The sequence below is a fragment of the Canis lupus genome, chromosome 6 (assembly GCF_048164855.1).
Source record: "Canis lupus baileyi chromosome 6, mCanLup2.hap1, whole genome shotgun sequence".
In the NCBI taxonomy this organism is placed as follows: domain Eukaryota; kingdom Metazoa; phylum Chordata; class Mammalia; order Carnivora; family Canidae; genus Canis; species Canis lupus.
The window spans coordinates 20,852,297-20,877,628 of NC_132843.1; positions in this window are offsets into that span (position 1 = coordinate 20,852,297).

A 25,332-nucleotide genomic window follows, 5' to 3' on the forward strand; every position below is an offset into this window, starting at 1 on the left:
ATGATATCAAGCACCATATTCTGTATCCACATTTTCAGCACTCTACTTTAGGAATAGGATTGTTTTAGGTATATATGCCCATTAGAAACAGGATAGCATAGCAGATCACTCAACTGACACTGAAAGGAAATATTAGCAAGTAGATGGACAATGGGTGAAAGCCTTTATTCAGTAATGAAAGCAAAATATGACATATTCCTAGTAAAATTGTGCTCTCTATATGTGTTTGGGTATGTATGTGAGTTTAAATACTATGAATGGCATTTTTCACATCTCAACCTAAGCTAAAAGATTCTACAGTTTCAAAAAGGGCCCTCAACTTTAAGATATAGTTAGTTTGGTGTCAGCATTTCCATGCAGATTTTGTATGAGCCGGAGGAATTACTGGTTCTTAATAAGAATGAATTAAATCTCTTCCCTCCTTTGCTCTCTCTTTTGAATTAATTGGTTTTGGCTTGCCAGAATCACAGTGCAGACCATAAAGAATGGAAGAGTTTGGCATGTACCATGTTTTCTCCACTGCATTAATTGAACTGTAAATGAGATTTTGGTCAATAAAATAAAACATGCTGCCCAGAGCACACAAAAGCACAAGAGAGATTCAAATGCTTAGTAATGTGAGGAATGAACATAACATAAAGCTTCTGCCATAAATCAATTCAAATCAAGTATAGGGTGTACTCCTTGTTGATCTATTCCTATAAGCCATTTTACTAATTCTTAGGCAGGCATAAAAAAAAAAACAAATTTTAAGAATTTGATGTGCTTTTGTTCCCCCAAACATAATTGCTATTCTCTAACACTGCTCTTGGCATAATTCATCACAATTTCAATATCCATGTAGATTATCCCTTCAGTACCCTAGAGTCTTAATTATTTGACCTTCTCTCCTTCTACAATTTTCACCAACAACTTTCTTTAACCTCTTGCACTCATCATCATACCTTGAGTCTTAGCATTCCCAATACATGTGACTCCATAATTCGAATTTTAAGAATTTTGTATTTAAACTACCACTTCTTAAAAAAACAAAACAAAAACAAAAACAAAAACAAAAAACCTACCACTTCTTGGGGGATCCCTGGGTGGCTCAGTGGTTTAGCGCCTGACTTCGGCCCAGGGTGTGATCCTGGAGACCTGAGATCAAGTCCCACGTCGGGCTCCCTGCATGGAGCCTGCTTCTCCCTCTGCCTGTGTCTCTGCCTCTCTCTTTCTCTCTCCGTCTCTCATGAATAAATAAATTAAAAATAAATAAATAAAGAATAAACTACCACTTCTTATTTTCCTAGCTCACTTCACCAATGCCCTTTCTCTTTTTTTTTTTCTCATTGGTGCTTAAAATACATTGATTTTTCAGCTTTCTTCATGTCCTCATTCCTCTCTTTCCATCTTAAATCTCATTGCCAGTCTTAATCACTCCTTTGTATGTATGTTTGACACCCTTAGCCTCTCTCATTTCCTCATACTCCTCTCATTTCCTGATACCTCAATCCTTGTAAAATCTTATTCTGCTTTTTCTGTGGTAGTACCTGTCATAGCCCAATGTGTTTGGAGGAAAACACACACCATGGTAGGTTAATTCCACTTGAAATTCTTCTTTTTTAAAATTTTTATTTATTTAATTTTTATTTATTTATTTTTCCACTTGAAATTCTTGATGGTAGGGTCAAGTGGAATCATGATCTCAGGAATCACACTATATACCCCTTGGCAACTTCCTCTTTCTCTTTCTTAGGCAACTGCTTCATACCTCCCTATTCTCTCAAATCCCAAACACTCTTCCCTTTCCTCTATCCGTGGTGATAATATTTCTTATTTCTTTGAGAAAATAGTGCTTCATCAACACTCTGCCTCCTTCACATCATTAAATCTGATCATCATTTCTTAGTTGACCTACTTGATAACTTCCTTCTCCTTGAAACATGTCCTTCATTTCCAAGACACTACGCTATGCGGGTTTTCCTTCTGCCTTACTGACTACTCCTCAGTCAGGTACTTTCCTTGGTACCACTTCACTGTCCAGCCTCTTAGCATTGGAATGCTCAGCGATCAGTCCATGGATCTCTCTTCTGCTCCCTTTCATTCTTTTGCCAATGTCATGCAATCTCATGGCTGTATATATCAACTTATGCTGAAGACTCTGCTATTTGTTGTTCTACCCTGGCTGTTTCTCACAACTCCAGGCTTGGTAGCTACTTGCCTACTTGGATTTTCCTACTTGGATTTTCCCCTTGAATATGTAATAGGCCTGCTGATCTTAACATGTTAAAAACCAAACATTTTATTTCAGTCCCTCATTCACCAAACAAGCATGTTCTTGCCCTTCATGCCTCCCGTTTCAGTTAATGGTGAGTCCATCCTTCCAATTTTTCATGTCAAAACCTTTGCAGTTATCTTTGAGTCTTCTTTTGCTGATACATCCAAGGCCTAATCTGTCAGCAAACAGATTATGAATTCTACCTTCAAAATATGTCCAGAAAATAAGCACTTATTCCTATGACCACTGCTCTTACCTGGGCTACTCTGCTCTCATATCTTGCTTATGTTATTGCAACAACTTTCTAACTGCTTCTGCCTTTGCCTCTCCCCCTTTAGTCTATACTCACCACCACAGCAGCAAGGTAATATGTGAAAAAAGAAATGTGTCATATTGTGTTGTTTCCCTTCTTAAAACCCTGATAACATGCCAACTCACTCAGACTTAAAGTTAAAAAGTTAAAATGACCAATCACTTCAATCTGATGTGCCTCCCATTTCTTCTCTGATCTCATCTACTGCTTCTCTCTTTCTCACCCAGTCTGCTCCAGCCACACCAACCACCTTGCTGTTCCTGTAACACACAGGCATGTGCCTTCCTGAGGGTCATTACAGCCTGTTGCCATTTCTTCTGCTTGGGAAGTCCATCAAAGATCAATGAAGTTCACCCTGAGCAATTTGAACCTCTGAACCTTCCTGATTTCCTGTCCCTGTAATTTTCTCCCAAAACACTTTTATCTTCTAATATATGTGTATATGCACACATCTATCTATCATCTATCTATCTATCTATCTATCGTCTATCTATCTATCTATCTATCATCTATCATCTGTTTATATTTATTCAGTTTCCCCCATTACAATGCAGCAAGTTCCATAAGAGTTGAGATTTTTTCCTTTTTATGTGTTTTCGCTGCTGTATACCCAGGAGCTGGAGCAATATTTGCTGTTTAGCAGGTGTTCAAAAGTATATGTTTAATTAATTAAACAATTAATTAGTTCTGCATGAACATTAATTTTTATATGATATTATAAAAATGATACTTTCAATATTATAGCCCTTTTGGAAAAAAGTGAGTTTAGCAGTATTAATCTAGATCTATGGCATCCAAATACTGAGGCTCATGTTAAAATTTTAGGGCCACTTTGTTGCTGAAGGCAAAGAATAACTTCTGGGTTGTCCATATCTTTGTAAAAAGAAACTCCTGTGCTCTCTTGATGTTTGTTTCTGTCCTGCTTTTTACTCTTGTCCTGCAACATTTTTTTAGAGCAGTGTTTCTGGTCAGAGACCTGCTAACAAAAGGCACATCTTTAATTGAACCTCCTTGTCTTCACTGAGGAGGAATAAAATGCCCAGTTTCAGGCTGGTGGCAGCTCTGGGCCACGATTCAGGACCCCTTCCTGTTTATTTTTAGCTGCTCTGATTGTAACTGCTCCCTCCATCAAATTTAAGGAAAATTTACACCCATTTAGTGGGGAGACTCTAAAGGCAGACACAGAAAATCAATTCTCAGGGAAGTGATTAGGTAATAATGGCATGTCCCCATTTGGGTGAGGGCAGGGACAGTGTCTTTCTGGTACACCAAATCACTGATCAGCAGTAACAGGCTAAGACTTTTTATTACACAAATGAAACAGAACTTATGAAAAGAGAGACTTTTTTTTTTCTGAAATCATCTACCTTGCTGTAACACTTACCTTATAATTTGCTCTTCTCTTATTCATAATTTTTTTCCCATTAGTCCTGTTGTTCTCCTCCTCCTCCTTATTTCTGGGCTGCTAGAGTTTGTGCACATGAACTCATAGTCAGACTCTTGTTGCCTGGAGCTGTCTTTTTTCTACTTATCTTGGAAGGTCTTGATGCCTACGGCATCGTTTGCTGGAGGGCTTTACCAATCTCAGGCTTGCTTTCAGAGGTATTAAGAAATATTGTCCTGGATATTTATTTCTTCCAAATGCTTTATTCCTCATATTGCCACATACTAATGGAAGAATCTGAAATATCTAGATTCATTATCTCCATACCAGAAAAATGGAGAAATTCTTTCAAAAAGTCTTTCAGGGCTCAGTCAGTTACTGTCATTTGATTGCCAGCTGTTTCATTTTGCCTGCCATCAGCTCCTCGAGCTGTTCAATGCTGTAATGCTTCTCTGCCTTTATGCTAAGAAGAATTCTCCTATCTTTGCTTCTACTGAGCTCTATATTCTTTCTCATTCTTCCTTCTCTGTTATATTTGATTTGGGACACTCAGCTTTGCAACCTAAATTGCTATCAGCATAGGCATTCCAGACCCAAATCCTGTGATTTGTAGCACCAATCAACTGATGGGAAAGCTGGTGGGAGCCTGACACACTGTAAAACTACGTGTGTGTGCACACGCAAGTGCACAAGACCAAAAAAACAAAACCAAACCCCCCCCCAAAAACAACAAAAAACAAAAAACAAAACAAAACAACAACAAAAAAAACCCCACACAATTTCAGAAATACTTCACAACTTCAAAACTTTCATTATAATAATTCTCTAAGATTACTTAATTTCCACCCACATCTCACTTCAGCATCTTCCTAGCTTGGGTTGGGATGGCCTTTTCCATCTGGAGTCTTCCTGTAGGGCTCCCACAACCCCCAGCAGTTTCCTGCTAGCTATTTTATATGGCCCTTCTGGCTAAGAGGAACTTTGCCTCTCTGTGTCTTTCACTTTTTCCATCTAAACCTCCAGATTTTTAAATTCATTTCGCCACCTTCTAAAGGATAATAAGGTAATTTGTCATCAAACCACTCATTTGTGGTAATAAAAGGAAGCCCTTGGAGATAGATTCTGGAACCCAGAGCCCGGAAGCCCTACCTGAGCAGCAAGTATATTTTACTGGAAATCTCTTGGCTACAGTGCAACCACTTTTGTTGTCAAAACTCTAGGTGTAACTAACAGTAACAATAATAATTTTTCATATATATATAACATTTTCTAACTGCCCAACTCTCTGTTAAATGGTTTATATCCTTTCTCAAACCTTCAAAATTACTCGAGGGATAACAATTGTTCTAAACCTCATTTTACTAATGAAAACTGAGATTACGGTGATTAAGCAACTTGCCCAAGGTCACACAGCAAGTTTGACAAAACATATCTTTTAATCCCCACAATTACCCACTTGGCTGGTACAGAGAATTTAAATAATTTAGCATGTGTCACAAAACCAGTATGTAACAGATTCAGCACTCAAAGGCAGTCTTCTGACTGAAGATCCTTTGGATTCTTCAATGATATCTATATTTTTATTACATCATATTAACTTTGTAGAGTAGGCCCTTTGAATCTGTTTAAAAGATGAGAAGGTGGTATCATTATCTAATGTCACAATAATGCTGTGTATCAGTCAACCACGACACTTCAGAGACCTGTACAATAAATGTTGAGTTGGCCCTGTAGTATGAGGGATTTGGCTGATCTGGGCTGTTTTGGCTCACCTGTCCATAGTCAGCTGTGGGTCTTCTAAGCAGCTCTGTTCATCCCGCCTGGGCTAGCTCCTTGTCTGGAGGTTGGCTGGCTGTTAGCAGATCTAAATAGTCTCATCTGGAATGACTGTGGTGACTGTCATTATCCAGCAGGCCAGCCTGGGAATGTTCCCATGAAAATCTTAGAAGAGCAAGGAGCGAGAAAAGTCCAGTCGTGCAAGGACTTCTCAACCTAGAGCTTGTGTTAAATTTCCTAAAATCTGGTGGCCAAACCAATTTATGTGACTAAACCCAGAGTCAGAGTAGGAGAACCCTGAAAAGTTTATGGTGAAGGTCATGAGTACTTGTAGGGTGAAGACTTGAGTCACTGTTTTTTTCAAACTAACACAAAGGTCTAACAAAGCTTTAGCAGAAACAGAAAAGCAACTTAGGAGTCCTCTGAGGCTTTCTCCTCAAGCAATTTGCACTCTAAAAAAGTAACATTTTCTTTGCCATTTTATCACAGCTTTAATGTATTTCACATATATTACCTAGTACATCCAAGCTCTAGGAGCCAACATTTACTAAAAAATTGAACATGTGATCTTTGGTGACATAAATATATTTGTGCTCTTAACTATGGACCATAAAATGCACATTAAATTGGAATAGTACCAAAGCAATGCTGCCTGAATTTATAATTCTCTTTCAAATAGAGTGTTGGCCCAACTCACCGTCTAGTGATTTCATGGTTTAGAAGTTTGTTTTCTCGAATTTGATGCAGCTGTTCTCTCTGAATGAAGGTCCACAGGGAAAGGTGGATAAATACATAAAGCTTCTGAAAGCCATCCCAGATCCCTCAAAGTCAGCCCTCTGCTTAATGTCTGGGTCAGAAGTATAACAAAGTTAGTCTTGGTAATTGTTCATGAGTTTTCAGAGACTCATTATCAACACTCACAACCTGGTTTCAGTCCAGTTGAGCTTTATGAGGCTAAATTCTAAGCAGAATCAAAATACATGAGAATAAAAAGTTCAGTCTGAAGACTGATGCTTACAACCAGTTATATGTAAGGTGTTTGTAAGACCAATTAGCAGTGTTTTATTCCTTTGGTTTAGCAAAAACACAAAGTCATTCAATACAACTCAGTTTTTTTTTTTCCCCCTTAATTCACAGGCACATGCCAGTAAAGCAAGTGCATTCAAGTGAAGTGCTCTGAAGTTATATAAAATATCTAGCCCTGCTGTGCAAATCACTTTCACAAATCACTTGTTCTAAAAAGTTTTATTTCCTCAAAATAATATCATGGATTTTATTCCCATCTGTCACAACTGTTCTGTGTATTCTTGCTTCTATTTATTTCTTCTCTTCTCTGTAGTTCTTTATGTCACTTGAGAGATATTCTTCCAAAAGACATTATGTCAATATCTGAAAGGAGTCTAAACTTCAGATATATGTGATGGGTAGAAGGTTATCTGGGGAGTGGGACAGCAAGGCATCCCAGGAAGGAAAATTCACCTTTTTAATACCACCCACATTCACTCTTTTCCATGTGTGGCTTCATAAGCCTCTCATTACTATGGATTTCAAACAATATTAAGTAAAAAAAAAAAAAATTACTTTGATTAAAATTTCTTGCCATATGCTTTTCTCTTTTACTGACATTTTAGTTCACCACCTCCATTTTCTTTAGATTAGAATTATCAGAACTAGATCCAGAGCTAGAGCTACAGCTAGAGCTAGAGCTAGAGGAGAGACAGAGGAGACAGGAGTTCAAGAACCCAAGGATATTTTGGAGGAAGAAACCACAGAAGTTAGTGATGGATCATAAATGAAGAGTCATGAAAAAAAAAAAAAAAGAAGGAATCTGATGCCCTCCTCACTTTCTAAAATAGACAGAGGGAGGAGAGTCTGGATGGCTCACTTAGTTCAGCATCTGCCTTCAACTCAGGTTAATCCCAGGGTCCTGGGATGGGTGGAACCCTGTGTCAGGCTCTCTGCTCAGCAGAGAGCCTGCTTCTCCCTCTGCCTCTGCTGCTCCCCCCCGCCGTTGTGCTCTCTCACTCTCTCATTCTCAAATAAATAAAATAAAATCTTAAAAAAATAGACAAAAGGAGGGATAAAAGTACCACTTATTGAAATAATAGAAAACATAGAAGGGGAAAATTTTGAAGAGAATATCAAAGTATCACTTATTGAAATAATAGAAAACATAGAACGGGGAAGTTTTGAAGAGAATATCAAAGTACTTTTTAAGATATGTTTGACTTAAAATGATTTAGAATCATTCAAATGGAAATGTCAAAAAGGGATATTAGATACTAAGGTCTGGAGCCCAGACGTAAGTGCTGAACCCTACCATGGTATACCTACCTACCGAGCCACCCCTCTTCTCTATATAAGCAAATTATTTTTAGCAATAATTCTGATATAAAACATAATAAAAATAACCAAAAAGTACAATAAGCCTCATTTTTATTGAGTATTTGTATTCAGTAAAAATAATTAAATATTCTAGTGCACAAAAGGAACAAGTAATGGAAAATACTTTTTAATTACATTAATGCACACTTTGAAACAAAGGGGAATAAATTATACCTACCTATTGTTTTGTTACCTTAATGGATAATAATATTACAGTTTTTGAGCCTTCTGTAAATTTATCAATGATCTTATGAAATATATGTTTTTCTCACATAGTTTTCGCTCGAGAATAGAATGGCAAAATTTATCAATATATCTTCTTCCCTAGATAATTTATTCATTTTAATTTCACAAAGTTTCTTTCACATGAGGCAAAGATATATGAAGAAAACCTTAAACATAATGATAAGTTTGGGACAGATTCATAAAGTTCCCATTTCATAATAAATTCTAGAAATTACAATAATGTTTATGTCTTTGTTATTTCAAGATTAATTTGAGTAGTTTTTAAATATTTCTGCAGTTGGAAAACTGGAAGCATAAATTAAAATGTCAAGTAGTCACACAGAATGACAACTGAGATAACTCAATTTCTGTTTCTTCATCTTTGCAATTATTGTGATATCATTGGGTATTTGGAATCTGCTATTTAAAATCAGGAACATACAGTACTTTTGGATTTGGACAGTGTACATGAACGAGTTCAAACTATATTTAACCTTTATGAAATTATTCTTGGAGCTAATGTGTTTAGGTGAGTCCAAGCAAATCAGAGGTTGGCTGTCTAAGAGTTTCCCCAGTTAATTTCCATTAGAATATCGTTTATTAAATGGTGTGAAATTAAAATGTACTAGTTTGAAACTTACATATATATTATTGAAACTCAACAATAATCACAGTAATTGTTTAGAACTTAATCTATCAAGCTTTTTTTCCCCAGGGAGAGTATTTCATCACTGATACTATTTAAAATTTCCAACAAATGATGATAATAAATAGCAGATTGACTTTAATTCTATTTTGATATTATTTCAAATTATCTATAGGTGAAGCATCTCTTTACTGCCTCTATTGGGGCAGATTCTCTACTATACAGTTTTGGTATGTCACTGAGTCACTAGTATAAATTTGGAAATAAACTTTGGATAATATTTAAACTCATGAGCATCACAGAAATTTTTCAAGTAAATTTTTACTAAAACAAAAGTAACTCAGAACAGAATCATGGCGGAATCTCCAAATAGCAAGTTGGAAGAGGAAACCAGGAAAAAGTGACTGGAGAAATAAAAGAAACATCAAAATAGAGTGGAATCACTGAAACAGACACTAGGGTGTTTCAAGAAGGTAGAAGTGGTCACTTCTGTGAGATTCAGCTGAAAACTCAAACAGGAAGACTGTTGAAAAAGGAACCATAAATTTATAACATGGAAACAACTGATGACCTTAGGAAAACCAGTGTCATTAAAATATTGGAATTAAAATGGACTTAGTATAAATGAGGTATACACTATGGTTGGATACCTAGAATCCCCAGTGAATTAATAAAATGGAAATAATTCTTGTTCATTTAATAAGACACTCACACAGAAAATCAATATATAAAATGTCATAGCTTTGTCATGCTATAATGTCAATTAGAAAATAAAATGAAAAATCTAATAGCAACTACCTAATTAACTACCTGAGTATAAACCTACCAAGAAATATGCAATATATATATAAAGAGATATATAAAACTTAACTGAAGGACATAAAAGAAGATGAGAACAATGGGGCAAAATATTATATTCTTGGATGGGAAAGCATAATGTCATAAAGTTCTTAAGTCTCCTCAAATTAATCTATAAGTTCAAAGCAATCTAACTCTAACTCCTAACAGGAATTTTTTTTTTTTTTTTTTTTTTTAGCAAAGTGACTCTGAAGTGCATCTGGAATATAAAATATGGAAAATAGCCATTACATATTAGAAATGGTACAATCATGAGAGACATGCCCCTAGCAGATATCAACTTATACTATAAAGCTATTATAATAAAAAATGGGTTTATTGGCACAGGAATAATAAAATTGACCAGTGGAACATAATAAAGGCTCTGGGAAGACACTTAATATATCTGTGGAAATTTAATGTATGGTTAAGTGAGTACTGAATTCACATCGGTGTCGAAAGGGAGGTGTGCCTGACACCACTGGAGCACTGCCTTACATCTTTTTGGCTGACCTCTGATTCTAGCCCAGTTCCTGGTGCATTGTTCTGCATAGGTTTTGACCTTCTTGATATGGGCTCTTTTTTTTAAGTGTGTGCTGAGTATCTCTTGTCTCCTCTCCTGAGTCTTATCTGATAGTCTCCCTTGGATGCAGTTGACCTTGATCCATGCCACTTGAAGAGGGACAGGAGCTGGTGAGTGAATACTCCTCTTTTTTGAGTTTCCAGTGAATGGTTTTGTCACATGTTGCAAGGCATCCAGGAATGTCCTTCACTGGGTCACCTAGTCTCCTGAAGCTGTGGCAGGCTTAAGTTGGCCTTCAGGCTTCTGTTGTCCTTGTCCCTCATACCTCCTCCTTAAGAACGTGATCTTGAAACATAGGTAACCTCTGTCACAGGCTCTGGTTTGGGGAGGAAACCAAACTAAATCAGTTGGACTATGCAATTAATGTTGTTGAGAAACTGTTCAGTAGGAAAAAGACTAAAGATATATCTCTACACATAAATTCCCCAGAAGATAAAAAGTTAAATGTAACAATAAAACCAAAGAAAATATGAACATATTTGGAAACCAGAAAAGCACGAAGTGGATACTCTGTCTTTCCACTTTTACCTGTGTATCTTTCAGCCTTTCTTTGTTGTTTGTTCAATCATCCAGATAATTGTCAAAATGTCATATTTGCGGAAGGCTCCTTCCCATTTTCAGTGTTGTTACAGATTTCTTCTCTTCTATGCATCTTCCTTGTATTGCAGTTGGATGCTGGGTGGACATTGGAGATAAATGCATGTATTTAGTCATCTGGATCCACAATATTTTCAATTTTTCATTAACTAATATAGCTGATTTTGTGTTAACTATATCTCTTTTTAATGCCATAGAACTGTATTAAAAAGACTAACTTGAGAATCTCTGACAAGTAAAATTATATCAAAGCATGACAATTTCTATTCACTAATTAAGCTACTCTCAATTGTACTGTTGAGACAAAAATGTCACCTGATATTGCACTGTCTATCACAGCATTTTAGAGCTGGAAGGCCCTATGAGATTGTTGAGTCCCTTTATCCAATATATAGCTCGTTGACCAAATTAATCTATTCTTCCCTTGCTGTGGCTTCTCCCTGTGAGAGCCTTTCTATTTTTAAAAATTACATGAATTAGCATTCATGTTCTAGTAGGCTAGGAATTCCTAACTATCTACCTATATCAACCATTTAAAATTGCCCAATGTGAGACTGAATTAAACAGTAAGCAGTAATTATTATGTGCTTTAGTTTAATTTAATAGAATTTTATAAACAATTTATGAAAAAACTAAGGCATATGAAAACCTTTATATGCATTTTGCTGATATTTTAACTGTATATATTATGTCTACACTAAGCATATATACTCTAGGCTCATCATTATAGAAGTCATAATATGATCTACCTTTACATAGATAGCTGTTCAAGTGTTCGCCATCAAACAGGTTATGTTTTTAATAATCAAAACCCTTCACTTAAAATATGTCAACATTGAAGCCTTGAGAGCAAAAGATTTTTCCCAGATGTCATTATAGACCTATTCTAAAGTTCTCACATTCTAATTAAAAAAAAAAAAAAACAATCAGAAAATGTGATTTCTTTTCTTTATTTATCCAGAGGTAGATGATTTTTAGTATCAAGTGAGTGGTATTTAATTAAATAGGGACAGGCATAAGACAATTTAGGCTACATGATTTTCACAAAAATTTTTATTTTGAAATAATTACAGGCAAAATAATTTTCAAGGATAGTACAAATGGGTCCACTGTGCCCTTTATTCACTTTCCTCCAATGAGTAATTCTTATATAACTTGAGTATAATATTAAAACCAGGAAATTGACATTTGTAAATTCTGTGTTCATAGTTCTGTGTCTTTTATCAGATGTGATTGGTATCACTACCTCTACAATCAAGTCAGAGAACTAGTCCCTCACCAAAAAGGTCTTCCATATGTTACCTCTTTATACTCATCCCCTTCCTCACCTCTCCATCTTCTTCTGACCATCCCTAACCCCTATACTCTGTTCTTCATAGCCATATTTTTATCATTTTAAGAATGTTTTTCAAATGGAATGATGCAAGACATGACATTTTGAGATTGACTTTCTAATTCAGTGTATGTATTTAAGAACCATCCAGTTGTTGCATGTATCAATAGCCTTTCTACTTTTATTGGTTTGTATGGTTCATCTTTCTATCCCAGAGGAAGACAGCAAGAGAGAGAGATTGAAAAAAGAAACAAACCAAGAAAAGGCCAGAAAACAATTAATAATATGGCAATAGTAAGTCATTACCATTAAATGTATGTAGATTAAATTTTCCAATCAAAAAATACAAAATGAATGAATGTATAAAAATAAGACCCAGCTATATGCTGCTTAAAAGCAACTCACATCAGCTTTAAGGACACAAAATAGGCTGAAAATGAAGGGATGGAAAAAAGGTACCCCATGGACAAAATAGGCTTTGAGTAAAAAACTGTAACAAGAGACACAAAAGGTCTTATATATTGATAATGGAGTAAATTCATCAAGAGGATTTAACAATTATACATGTATATAACATTGAAACATGTAAATATATAAAGCAAATATTAACAGATCAGAAGTAAGAAATAAATAGTAATACAATAATAGAAGGAGACTTCAATATCCTACTTCAATAACGTATAGATCATCAAGACAGAAAATCAGTAAGAAAACTTTGGATTTCAACTGTAATTTAGGCCAAATGGACCTAAAAGACATAAACAAAACAGTCCATTCAACAGCAGCAGAATACACATTCTTCTCAAGCTCGTATGGAATGGTCTTCAGGATAGATTACCTTAAGTCTTAAAGCAAGTCTTAACAAATTTACGAAGATTGGGATCATATCAAGGTCTTTACTGACTATGATGATATGAAACTAGAAATCAATAATAGGAAAAATGGAAATTTCACAAATATGTAGAAATTAAACAATATATTTTTGAGCAACCAATGGATCAAAGAAAAATTCAAAAGGGAAAAAAAAACCTTGAAATAAAGGAAAATGGAAACAACACAACCCATAGGACGTATCAAAAGCAGTTCTAAAAGAGTTTATAGAATAAACACCAACTTTAAGGAAAAAGAAAAATCTCAAATAAACAATCTACTTTTTCTACCTCACGAAGGAAAACAAACCAAACCCAAAATTAGCAGAAGCAAGGAAATAACAAATACCAAAGAGTACAGACTTTCATTTATGAAATGAAATTTTGAAGATCTAATGTATAGCATGGTGACTGTAGGTAATAATAGTGCCTTGTAGATGTACCCAGGTGGCTCACTTGGTTAAGTGTCTGCCTTCAGCTCAAGTCATGATCCCAGGGTTCTGAAATTCAGCCCCTCATCCAGCTTCTCGTTCTGTGGGGAGCTTGCTTCTTCCTTTCCGGCTGCCTGCCATTCCCTCTGCTTGTGCTCTCTCTCTCTCAGTCAAATAAATAAGTAAAATCTTAAAAAAAAAAAATAACATGCTAAGAGAGTTATCTTAAGTTCTCACCACACACATGCAGAACAATAACTATGTGAAATGATGCCCGTGTTAATGGCCTTGACTGTGGTTATCATTTTGCAGTGTGTACTTACCAAATCATCATGTTGTACATTTTAAATATATATAATTGTATTGCCAATTAAACCTCAATAAGGAAGGTATTATGCTGAGTGAAGTAAGTTCATCGGAGAAGGACAATCATCACATGGTTTCACTCATACAGGGAATATAAAAAATAGTGAAAGGGATCATAGGGGAAAGGAGAGAAAATGAGTGGGAAAAATCAGAGAGGATGACAAAACGTAAAAGACTCCTAACTCTGGGAAATGAACAAGGGATAGTGGAAGGGGAGGTGGGCAAGGGGATGGGGTGACTGGGTGAGGGACACTGAAGTGGGCACTTGATGGGATGAGCACTGGATATTATATTATATGTTGGCAAATCGAACTTCAATAAAAAAATACAAAAAAAAAATAAAAGTATCAAAAAAGAGAGAAGGGGGAAAATGACCAGAAGCCAAACTGAAATGTCCAAAAACTTTTTTGTTTAAAAGTATTGACAGCCTATGATAAGCATTGTTTATGGACTGAGCCAACAGGAATATCCAACCCTTTCTCACTGGTTAGAAATATAGATACTCACTTTTACATCCTTTCCTATCACTAAATTCTGGCTAATGTGACATAAATATTGATGGGACCTTCTGGGAAAGCTTGTCTTCTTAATAATAGATGCCAGATATAGCTAGTTTCTTTCTTTCTTTCTTTCTTTCTTTCTTTCTTTCTTTCTTTCTTTCTTTCTTTCTTTCTTTCTTTCTTTTCTTTCTCTTTCTTTCTTCTTTTCTTTCTTTCTTTTCTTCCTTCCTTTCTTCTTTCTTTCTTTCTTTCTTTCTTTCTTTCTTTCTTTCTTTCTTTCTTTCTTTCTTTCTTTCTTTCTTTCTTTCTTTCTCTTTTTCCCTGGTGGAAAGGGATCAGCCATAGCTGTAACCTCAGGGAAACGTTGAGAAATTACAGAAATTACACACCTTATATCAGTGATTTATAAGCTTTTTCTGTAAAAGTCCAGGTAATAAATATTTTAGGTTTTGTGGACTATGCCATCTCTGTCACACATATCAATTCTCCTGTTCTATTATGAAGGCATCCATACACAAGACTTGAATGAATGGATATGGCTGTATTCCAACAAAACCTTATTTAATAAAATATATGGTGAACCAAATTTGGGATATAGTTTTCCAATCCCTGCCTTATATCCTTCAGCAGTTGAACAACTGCTGCATAAGTCTAGACTTCTTGTTATGGGAGAAAAATTAAGCTGTGTTTGTTTAAGTTATTGTAGTTGTAGTTTCTTACTTGTAGATGAACATATTGCTGATCCAAAGCCTATATGCAATATCTTTAAATTTCCCACTAGAGTTCCTGTGAAGATAAGAAAATATTGAAATTCACAGCACAGAAAATTAAAAGCAACATTTCCAAAGCATTCCATTAAACAAGTCACGTCAAAAAAATAGCAGCATCTCCCATGAATAAGATGGAAGAATATTTTGTCCTAATCTGTCCCTCTTTCCCTTTCCCAGGTAATCAAAGTAATTCATAAAACCAGACCACTATAATTTTGTAACGTGGAGACACTAAATGTGATAGTTTGAGTTCTCTTTCTGTCTCTGCTTTTTCCCACCCAGAAACACACAGACATAAAACTCCTCCATCCAGTGGAAAATTACAACTTTCAGAAAGTAATGGGACATCAAGTTAAGTGATGTTGAGGGTTTCTGGAAGAAGGCTTAGTGTTCGCTTCTTTCATTCTGGGGACGGAATGCAGTTTCTAAATGTTTCTAAATGTACCGAGCTCTAATCTAAGACAATAGCATTACCCAAACCATGAGATGGAGCTTTACAGTGATCAAGTAAGCAAACACATTTTTAAGAATCTAATAATAGTCAATGTTGTTAAGGTTATAAGATTGCCACATTGCCTCTAGAAATATAAGTTGGTATCAATTAAAAAAATTTGGTAATGACTATCAAAATTTTGAAAGAGTCCACAGGCTTTAATCCATTTATTCTGCTTGTAGGAAACTTTCTTATGGAAATAATCACTGCAAACAAAGCGTAAGTATAAAGAGTGTGCAAACAAAGCTTTAAGTATAAAGGGTCTATAATAGGAGTTTCAGTATTAAAACTTAGAAATTATATATTCAACAAAAAGCAAGAGGCTAAATTAAGTACTATATATATGTGAAAAGTAATTTCTTGAGACCATTCAAAAATTATTTCAGCAACAAAGGTTAAAGCTTAAAGTATCATGTTAAATTGAAAAAGCAAAACATAGGCCTATGGGTAGGAAGATATTTTGCTTTTTCATTAACATATTTGTGTGTTCTTGCCCTAATTTGTTTTTGTTCTGCTGTGATCACACTGTCAGACTCTTTCTGTATCTGTTTTTCTACATATTTTTTTTATAGACACCCATGTACCTATCTACATAAAAGAATGATGAGAAGGAATTGTAGCCATTGTTAGCAGAGTCTGTTGGGATTACACACTGTCTTCATTTCTTTCCTTAGGACTTTTGTTTTCTTAATTTCAGGTAATGAGCAGACATCAGGAAAACAATTTTAAATTTAATGAGAGGCATGGCTTAAAAGAGATTCTGCACATATGACAAAATATAGCTTGTTAGCCATTAACAAGTCTCCAGTCTATTTATATGTCTCATAGAGAGCTAAACATTTTTATTTATAGAGAACAAGTTCTTGGCTTTGTACTCTGTTACCTTAGAACTTTTCTTTTAATTCAACATCTCTCTTCTCTCAGATTTAAGGTCAGATGGAGGGAAGTGAGAAAAGCTTCCCCTTGATATAACTTTCTCTCCATCAAGTTTTAAAAATATCCCAATATCATCCATAATAGATGTGTTCTTTAGAATCACACATACTGAAGTGTTGCTTCACACTCTAGCCCATTACTTCCCCCAAACAAGTTCATGAATAGATCCATAGAATAGAAGTTGAAACCTAAATAAAATTTAAAGAATAGGATTTAAAAATTTTAGGTCTGCCATCTTTAGAAATAGTTCATTCATGTATTCACTCACTCCTTAATTAAAAAAATTAAATAACTATACACTTCATTTTATGGCAGTGAAGGATGATACAAGGTTTAAACAAATATGATTTCTTAATATAATTTACATTCTAGGACTAGAGAAAAGATGCGTGAATGGGTAAACAGAAACAATTATATAATGAAATACATAGAAGAGATTTAATAAAATGCTATATGGCCCGAACACCATGTACAAAAATTAACTGAAAATGGATCAAAAATCTAAATGTAAGGTTTATAACTATAAAACTCTTGAAAGAGAACATAGGCAAGAGCTTCATTTAATTGGATTTAATAATGATATGACACCAAAGGCATGGGCAACAAATAAAAATAGACAAATTTGACTTCCAGAAAAAATTAAAAATTAGGCATCAAAAGAGTAAAAAGACAGCCCACAGAATCAGATAATATACCTACAAATCATTTACCTGATAGGGACTAATATCCAGAATTTAAAGAACTTCTAAAACTTTTTAAACAACAACAACAACAGCAACAACAACAACAACAACAACAACAACAACAAAACCCAATTTAAGAATGGGGAAAGGACTTGAATAGACATTTCTCTAAAGATATGCATAGGGCCAATAAGCACATGAACAAATGTTCGGCCTCACTAATTATTAGGGAAATGTAAACCAAAACTGCAATGAGACATTACCTCACACCCAGTAGGACGCCTCCTCTTAAAAAAAAAAAAACAAAAAACCCAGAAAATAGCAAGTGTTGGTGAGGATGTAGAGAAATTGGAATGGTGGGAATGTAAACTGGTGCAACTACTAGGGAAAACAGTACTGTGATTCCTCAAAAAAATTAAAAGTAGAGTTCCTATGTGATCCAGCAATTCCACTTTTGGGTAGATAATTCCCCATTTGAAAGCAGGATCTCAAAAAGATATCTGTAAACCCATGCACATAGAAGCATTTATTCATAAGAGCTAAAATATAGAAACAACCCAAGTGTCCCTTGAGGGGGGTAAATGGATAAACAAAATGTGGTATATATATGCAACAGAATATTTTTCAATCTTGAAAAGGAAAGAAATTCTGACACATGCTACAGCATGGAAGAATCTTGAGGACATGGTTAAGAGAAATACGCTAGTCACAGAAAGACAAATAGTGTGTGATTCCACTTATACAAAATACTTAGAGTAGTCAACAGCAAAATCATAGAAACATAAAGTAGAATGGTTGTTGCCAGAGGAAGGCTGGGGGGCAGGAATGGGCACCTTACTGAATGAGTATATGGTTTTAGTTTTACAAGATGAGAAAAGGACATGGATGGTGGTGATAGTAGTACAATACTGTAAATGAATTTAATACCATTGAACTGTACACTTAAAAATGGTTAATATGGTTGGGGTGCCTGAGTGGCTGTCAGTTGAGTTACTGACTCTTGGTTTTGGCTGAGGTCATGATCTCAGGATTGTGAAATTGAGCCCTGTGGTGGGTTCCATTCTGAACGTGGAGTCTGCTTGATAGATTCTCTTTCTCCCTCCTTCCTCCCCTCTGTTCCTTCCCCCACTCATGCCCTTTCTCTCTCTCAAATAAATAAAAATCTTTTAAAAAATGGCTAAGATGGTTGAATTTTATGCTATATATGTTTTTTCACATCCCCCAAAAAATAATAACAGGAGAAAATGCTTTACGGCCTTCAGAGAAAGATCCAAATGAATATATATTCAAACTTCTATAACACAAAATATAATGCAAAATTAGGAAAAAATTAAAGATTTTGATTAAGCCAATCTTTAATACAAAATAAGACATTTCACTCCCTTATTATAAAATCATCTAAAAAAAGTAGATTATAGTAGCTCAGATTCGTTATGCAAATATCAGATCGCAGGGCTTCTGTTCACTTTTTCCTCATACATCAAAATCTTTGACAATATTTATCTCCTTCTCCCCAAAAATGGCAAAATAAAATATCTAGTCAAAGTGTGATGGTATACAATAGCCTTATGTATAATCAATCACTAGCCTGTTTGTTAGCGTCAAACATGTACAAAGATAAAAGAAGAAACAGAACAGGATTACTAGCAATATGAAATGTAGATGAGACCAATGGAAATTGCTGATTTGAAATGTTTTTGACTTATAAACATGGCAGTTTCACATGGTTTATTCTAATAGATATATGAAAACTTAAAGAAAAAATGGAATTCTAAAAAGATATCTCTAAAAGAGATACCTAACTGTGAAGTGTATTGAATTAATGGAATTTATTTTTTTAAATCTCTTGATGTATTACTGGGGCTCCACATTCAAAACATTTGTATCCCAACAATGTTTGTATTTTTCCTTGATTAGAGAGGGCACAGTCCACCTTACAACGTAACAGGTATAGTATTTTTCAAACTCTTCACAACACTTATAATTATTCAAGCATTTTTAGACAGAGAAACAATCAATGCCTACTAAAATTGATCTGGCTTTTCTTTGATGAATATGGATATTTGACTTCTATTTGGCTCACCATGCTTATCTGTTCAGTTTGTTATTTTGATCGTAATATTTTAATAAAATTCTTATTTTTGTATTTTATTGTTATTCAGCCTATCCTAGCTCTTGGAAAACTAGAATGTAAACAAAAAGGTTTAAATTCCTATCCATTTTCATCATAACATAGCAGACTCTTTTTATGTTGGCCATATGCAGTGGAATACAGGGACACATTTGGGAAATATCAGTGGTTTACAGTTCTTGATAAAATAAAACTGCTTAATATAAATATTTAATGTATCTAACTGGTTTTGGTAACGGATTGAGTTGTACTACAGTGTCACAATTCTTGATCTTTGTAATGTGTTTTGTTCTTTGGATCATTTATTTTGTTAGGCAGACGTGTTTTATTTCCTGTTGACAAAAGGAAAACATTCTCTTCTTAAACACCTGTTTTTCTAGGTACCCTCTCTCCACCTCTCCTTCTGGAACAGTTGAAGCATTAAATCTCATCTTTTGTATTTGAAGGAAGGTTTTTCCTATTTTTATTTAGGGGCTGCTTTTGTCTTCCTAATTTTTAAACAATGTAGTAAGACCTAGTTAATCTGAATTAATGTGCAAAATCCATTAGGAATTAAATAGAACTAGTATAGCAAGTCAAGGGAATGCATACAGAAAAAGGTCGCATGGCTGAATTATTTTTATCACTACACTGAGAAATATTTTTCATCACAACAGCACATTTACTATAAATTCCTCCTTCTTTAACTCAAGATTTCTGAACCCCAGCACTGTTGACACTTTGGACCAGATAATTCCTGTCTGTGGCAGCTGTCCTATGCACTGAGGAATGTTTAGTAACGTCTCTGGCCTCAGATGCCAGTAACACCCTTCATCCCAGTCATGACCATTAAAAATGTCCCAGGCATTGCCAAATATCTCCTGGTGGACAGAATTGCTCCATGTTAAGAACTATTACCTATAACTCCTCCAAAACCTTGATTTTGACTTATCTATAGACAACCAGGAAAAAAAGTACAAATGTACACTTATTGTATTCAAATGTCAATGAAAAGAAATCAAATGTTACACAAAATAGTGCCTGGCAACTGGTATTATGACGTTTAGAAGGCACCTTTTCTACATGTTAGCACTTAGTAAATGCCATACACTCAGAAGATGGCCAGTAAAAGGGGCTTATTATTGGATGCTCATCAAGTACAAAAATAACTATACTTTTAACACAGAGGCATACTATCTACTAAAAACCTATACTGAACAGCCAACTAGTAGGTACTATGATCCTAATATTTTAGTCATTAAAACTATTATTTTTCACACCCACCAAGTGCTGTAATGGAAGAGGACGGAGATACAAGAATGAGCACATCACCTATCCTGGTAGATATTCATAGCCATGGCCCCTGTAGCCCCACACTCAGGCTAAGCTCTTTACCCTGGGGCCCGTATGTCAGTCAGCCTACTATGCAGAGATGACCCTATGAAAGCTGAGAATCCACACATTGCCCAATCCTAGTATATTTTTACATGCTGGCCCAACAGTAAAGAAGAGATGTTTGTGTGTGTGTATGTACATATATATGTGTGTGTGTGTATATGTGTGTGTGTGTGTGTGTGTCTGTGTGTCTGTGTGTCTGTGTTTGATGTATGTGCTGGTATATTATTTAAGTGACTACATAAACATATTTCCCTCCTTATTTGGGAACAGATGACTATAGTAGGTATGGCTTGGAAAATGATGAAATCCAAAGTAGAATCAATTTCTCTTCTAGTGATGACAAATTACTTATCTCTAAGGTGGAGGACATTAAAGGGAATGAGCTTGTCCCCAGGTGTCTGGTTGTTCTTAGATAGAGGGCTCAACTTTGGTCACTGCCAATATGTATTAGGCTCTCACTGGGGTAGTAGACAAATCAGCTTATATGACAGGATTTATATGTTGTTGAGCCAAGTCCTGCCAACATATTTTTATGAGCTTCTCGGCAGTCTTTCGATTAACTTCCTATCTGCTTAAGCTAACTGCTGTAAGTCTCTGGGTTTCCTATCAAGAATCCTGATTATTTTAGGCATTTATTTTCCCGAAGGAGTAAAAGAATACCTCTCTTGCTATCTAAGAAGGGAGACAGGGCTTTGCTTTCCAACAGTTTCCACACAATGGGGGATTATTCTAAAACAAAAAGGGTGTTGAGATGGTCAGAAACTGTCTTGGTTTCCTATGGCTGCTATGACCAACTTGATGCCTTAAAATAAGACAATTTTATCTTTTATAGTTCTGGAGTTCAGAAGTATGAAATCAGTTTCATTCGGCAGGGCCAGTTGCTTCCCAAGGCTCCAAAGGGAGAATCCATTTCTTTTTCTTTTCCAGCTCCTGATGACTGCTCCTTTTCCTGGACTTGTGACTTTTCCCTCCATCTCCAAACACATCACTCCAGGCTCTATTTCCATTGTCACAAAGACCTTTTATCTCTGTTTTCAAATCTCCCTCTGTCTCACTCTTATGAGGACATGTGATTGCATTTAGAGCCTCCCTGGATAATAATAATCCAGGGCTTTAATTCTTTAATCAGAATAATCTCTCCATTTTAAGATTCTTCATGTAACCACTCTTGCAAAGTCCCTTTTGCCATCTAAGTTTCCATAGACTAGAATCTGGATACCTTCAGTGGCATTATTCAGTCTGCCACACAAATAGATTCTACACCAAGGAAAATGAGAAGCAAAACTAAGCAAACTCCCTCTCCCTGGCAAAAAACTCACCTCCAGGAAAAATTTTGAATGGCTTGAATCATGTGTTCATAAGGGTAGCCTGAAAATGGCCCCCTCAAATTAATAGAATTAATCTCCCTGGGAAATGGCTGAAATTTATGAAGCATTTAATATGTGCCTGCCATTGTGCTAAGTACTTCACTTGGACCACGGCCTTTTAATTCTTTTTTTTTTTAAGATTTTATTTATTTATTCATGAAAGACACACACAGAGAGAGAGAGAGAGAGAGAGAGAGAGGCAGAGAGGCAGAGGGAGAAGCAGGCTCCATGCAGGGAGCCTGATGTGGGACTCGATCCCAGGACTCCAGGATCATGCCCTGGGCTGAAGGTGGCACTAAACCATTGAGCCACCCAGAGATCCCCCCGTCCTTTTAATTCTTACAGTTATGTTTCAAGGTAGGGACAATAATTATCTACATTTTCTAGATGAGAAAACTGAGGGCCAGAGAGATAAGTAACTGGAAACAAAATCACAGAGAATTGGAATATAAATCCAGGTGTTTTGATTCCAGAGTCTACTTGTTTAACCATGAAGTGCTGCTGGGGAAAGACAGGGGCAGGCAACATCAAGATCTCCACTACCACCCAGGAGTATGTTAAAGTTCTGTTGTCACAGATTGAGATCTATGGAAGCAGAGGCTGAGATGGAGTTTGGGATGTTTATTAGGGATTAGCATCTGTGAAAGGGAGGGGAAGGGAATAGAATTGGGTAGAACGTGATACAGATTTGACAAGGCCTTGGTCAACTTAGTGAGGATCTGGAGCCGATTCTGAAAATCCAAGGGTCTTGCATTGTCCTAATATAGATGGACCTTCATAGCCCCACCTCACTCAGTAAGCCAATGAAATGGTCTGCTCTGGGAAGGTCACGACTGAAGGCAAGGCAGCTGGCAGCACCAGAGGCCGACTCTCAAAGAGCTATCAGCTGGTGCCAGTTCTGGCAGCTGGACTGAAGGTTCTTTCTTGTAAGGAGATTGGGTTGGGGCACACCTCTTTGTCCACCATGCCTATCATGGAGACCAGTTTTCAACCTTGACCATTTATTAGAATCATGTGGTGGAAACTTTGAAAAATACCAGGACCAGGGTTATACTACAGTCTAATTAAATCCAAACCTCTAAGGTAGGACATAACATTAGCATTTTAATAGAATTCCCAGGGTGATCATAATATGTAACTAGGATCGAGAATCACTGATAGGATATCTGAGGAAGGAGGCAATTTTTTTGGAACTTCCAAAAATAAGAGCAGAAAAAAAAACAAACCCCAACTATCTTTGAAAGCCACTTGAGTTGTTGAGAAATTAATTTATGATAAGGTATCTATGAACACAGATTTTAATTAGTTTTTCTACAGATAGCTTTCATATTCACAGATTGTAAATTGAGAGAAACACATACACATATGTATATGCAAACACACACCCAAACACATGACTTCGTAGAATTTTTACTCAGATGGTATTAAAAAAAGATCAGTTTGTCCTTTTGGTCCCTGAATAGCTCTTTCTGAAAAACTTAGTTCTTCAGCACCATGGAACCTCAGATAGATGGATTTCCAATTATCTATTTATAAATGAAATTCTGACCTCACTGCTGGAAAGGTCATGCCTAGTGTGATCTCTCAGCCATATGGCTGAGAAAATGAAGTGGTAAGTTTATTCTTCTGAGATATATGTTGATGCTTCAGCTAATTAATCTTTTCCAAATTTGTGTCACTGCTGTTAGAAGACATGAAAAAGAGAAAATCTATGGTATTTAGTTATAATATACCAACTTCCTTTGAAATGAAGCCAGGTAGATCAGCTAGTAATCTTAATTAGGGGACAGATAAGGAAAATCTTATAATTTTGAATTAGACAGATTAATCCCTGCTGTTTTCACTAAATTTCCCCAGCAAATTTTTATTGTGTGTTTAATTGTAACAGTTATTTGAATAAAAATCCTAATTATATTTTATTGGGGTATCTGACTCTGCCCTTGTGTTTCCTGTGTCTTATGGTCAAGATCACTTTCAATTGTACTTACAGATTTAACCCTGATGCAGGCTTTGGAACCGATTCTGACTCAAAGACCAAGGTGAGTATGAAAGAGTATAGTCAGGAAATTTCTGGTTTAGCATCATTACTGTAATGTTTATCTTGGTAGAGAACATGCCTCCTCCCCTTGAATTTGTCACTTGTCTCTATTGCCTGATACCAGACCTTTGAGATGTCAAGAGCTTGCCTGGATTTGCTGTGACTGTCTGACACTTGAATCTTTGTAACCATCAGCCCATTCCCTATTTGGATTAAGAATATTGAATCTAGGTCTTAGCACTGATTTGTGCAAATAGAATTTTTTGGTTTTGTTTTTCTGGTCTTTCTTTTTTCTTTCTTATACACAGATATTTTGGGATTGATGATGTATCTCCAGAACCCTATTTCTGAGAGCCTATGTTCTACATAATATTTTCTTGCACTCAGACTTGACTGACTTAGTAAGTCTTTTGGAATGCAACCAGTTTTTACAAGTACTATGTATAATTATTAATATCTTACTATAACTCCAGACTTTAAACATCACTCTCCTGATGTAGGACTTTATTTATTGTCATATATAAGACCAGATTTTAAGTCTCAAGTTCAGTATTTAAAAATATTAATATACATGGAATGGTTAAGTCAATTTATAACATAATGTGGATAATGGATAATGAGCAAAAAGAGTTGATATAAGAGCTCAGGGTCATTATATTCTAAAGTAGACTATAAGTTGTTCATAGATGTCTATTGCTAAATCATCGTGTATGAAAAGCAATCATTTACTGCCTATAACTAATAGGTGGTTGGAAAACAAGGTAGAGTGTCTAATATGATTTGCGTGGATCCAGCATCTTTCGAAGTTCTGTTTTTTTTGTTGTTACAAAATGAAAGAGATTATATATCTACATTTTTCTTTCATACTGGGGTAAAGGTATGCTACCTGTTGTCAAAAAAGATGTGATACTATTTGGGAGCATTATAGAACCTTAATATTGAAATGACTCATGAAAACACATTTGCACACATAACATAGAAATGGAAACACATGTAGGAAAATGTTGGGGGAAATAAAGTTTGCATAGATAGTAT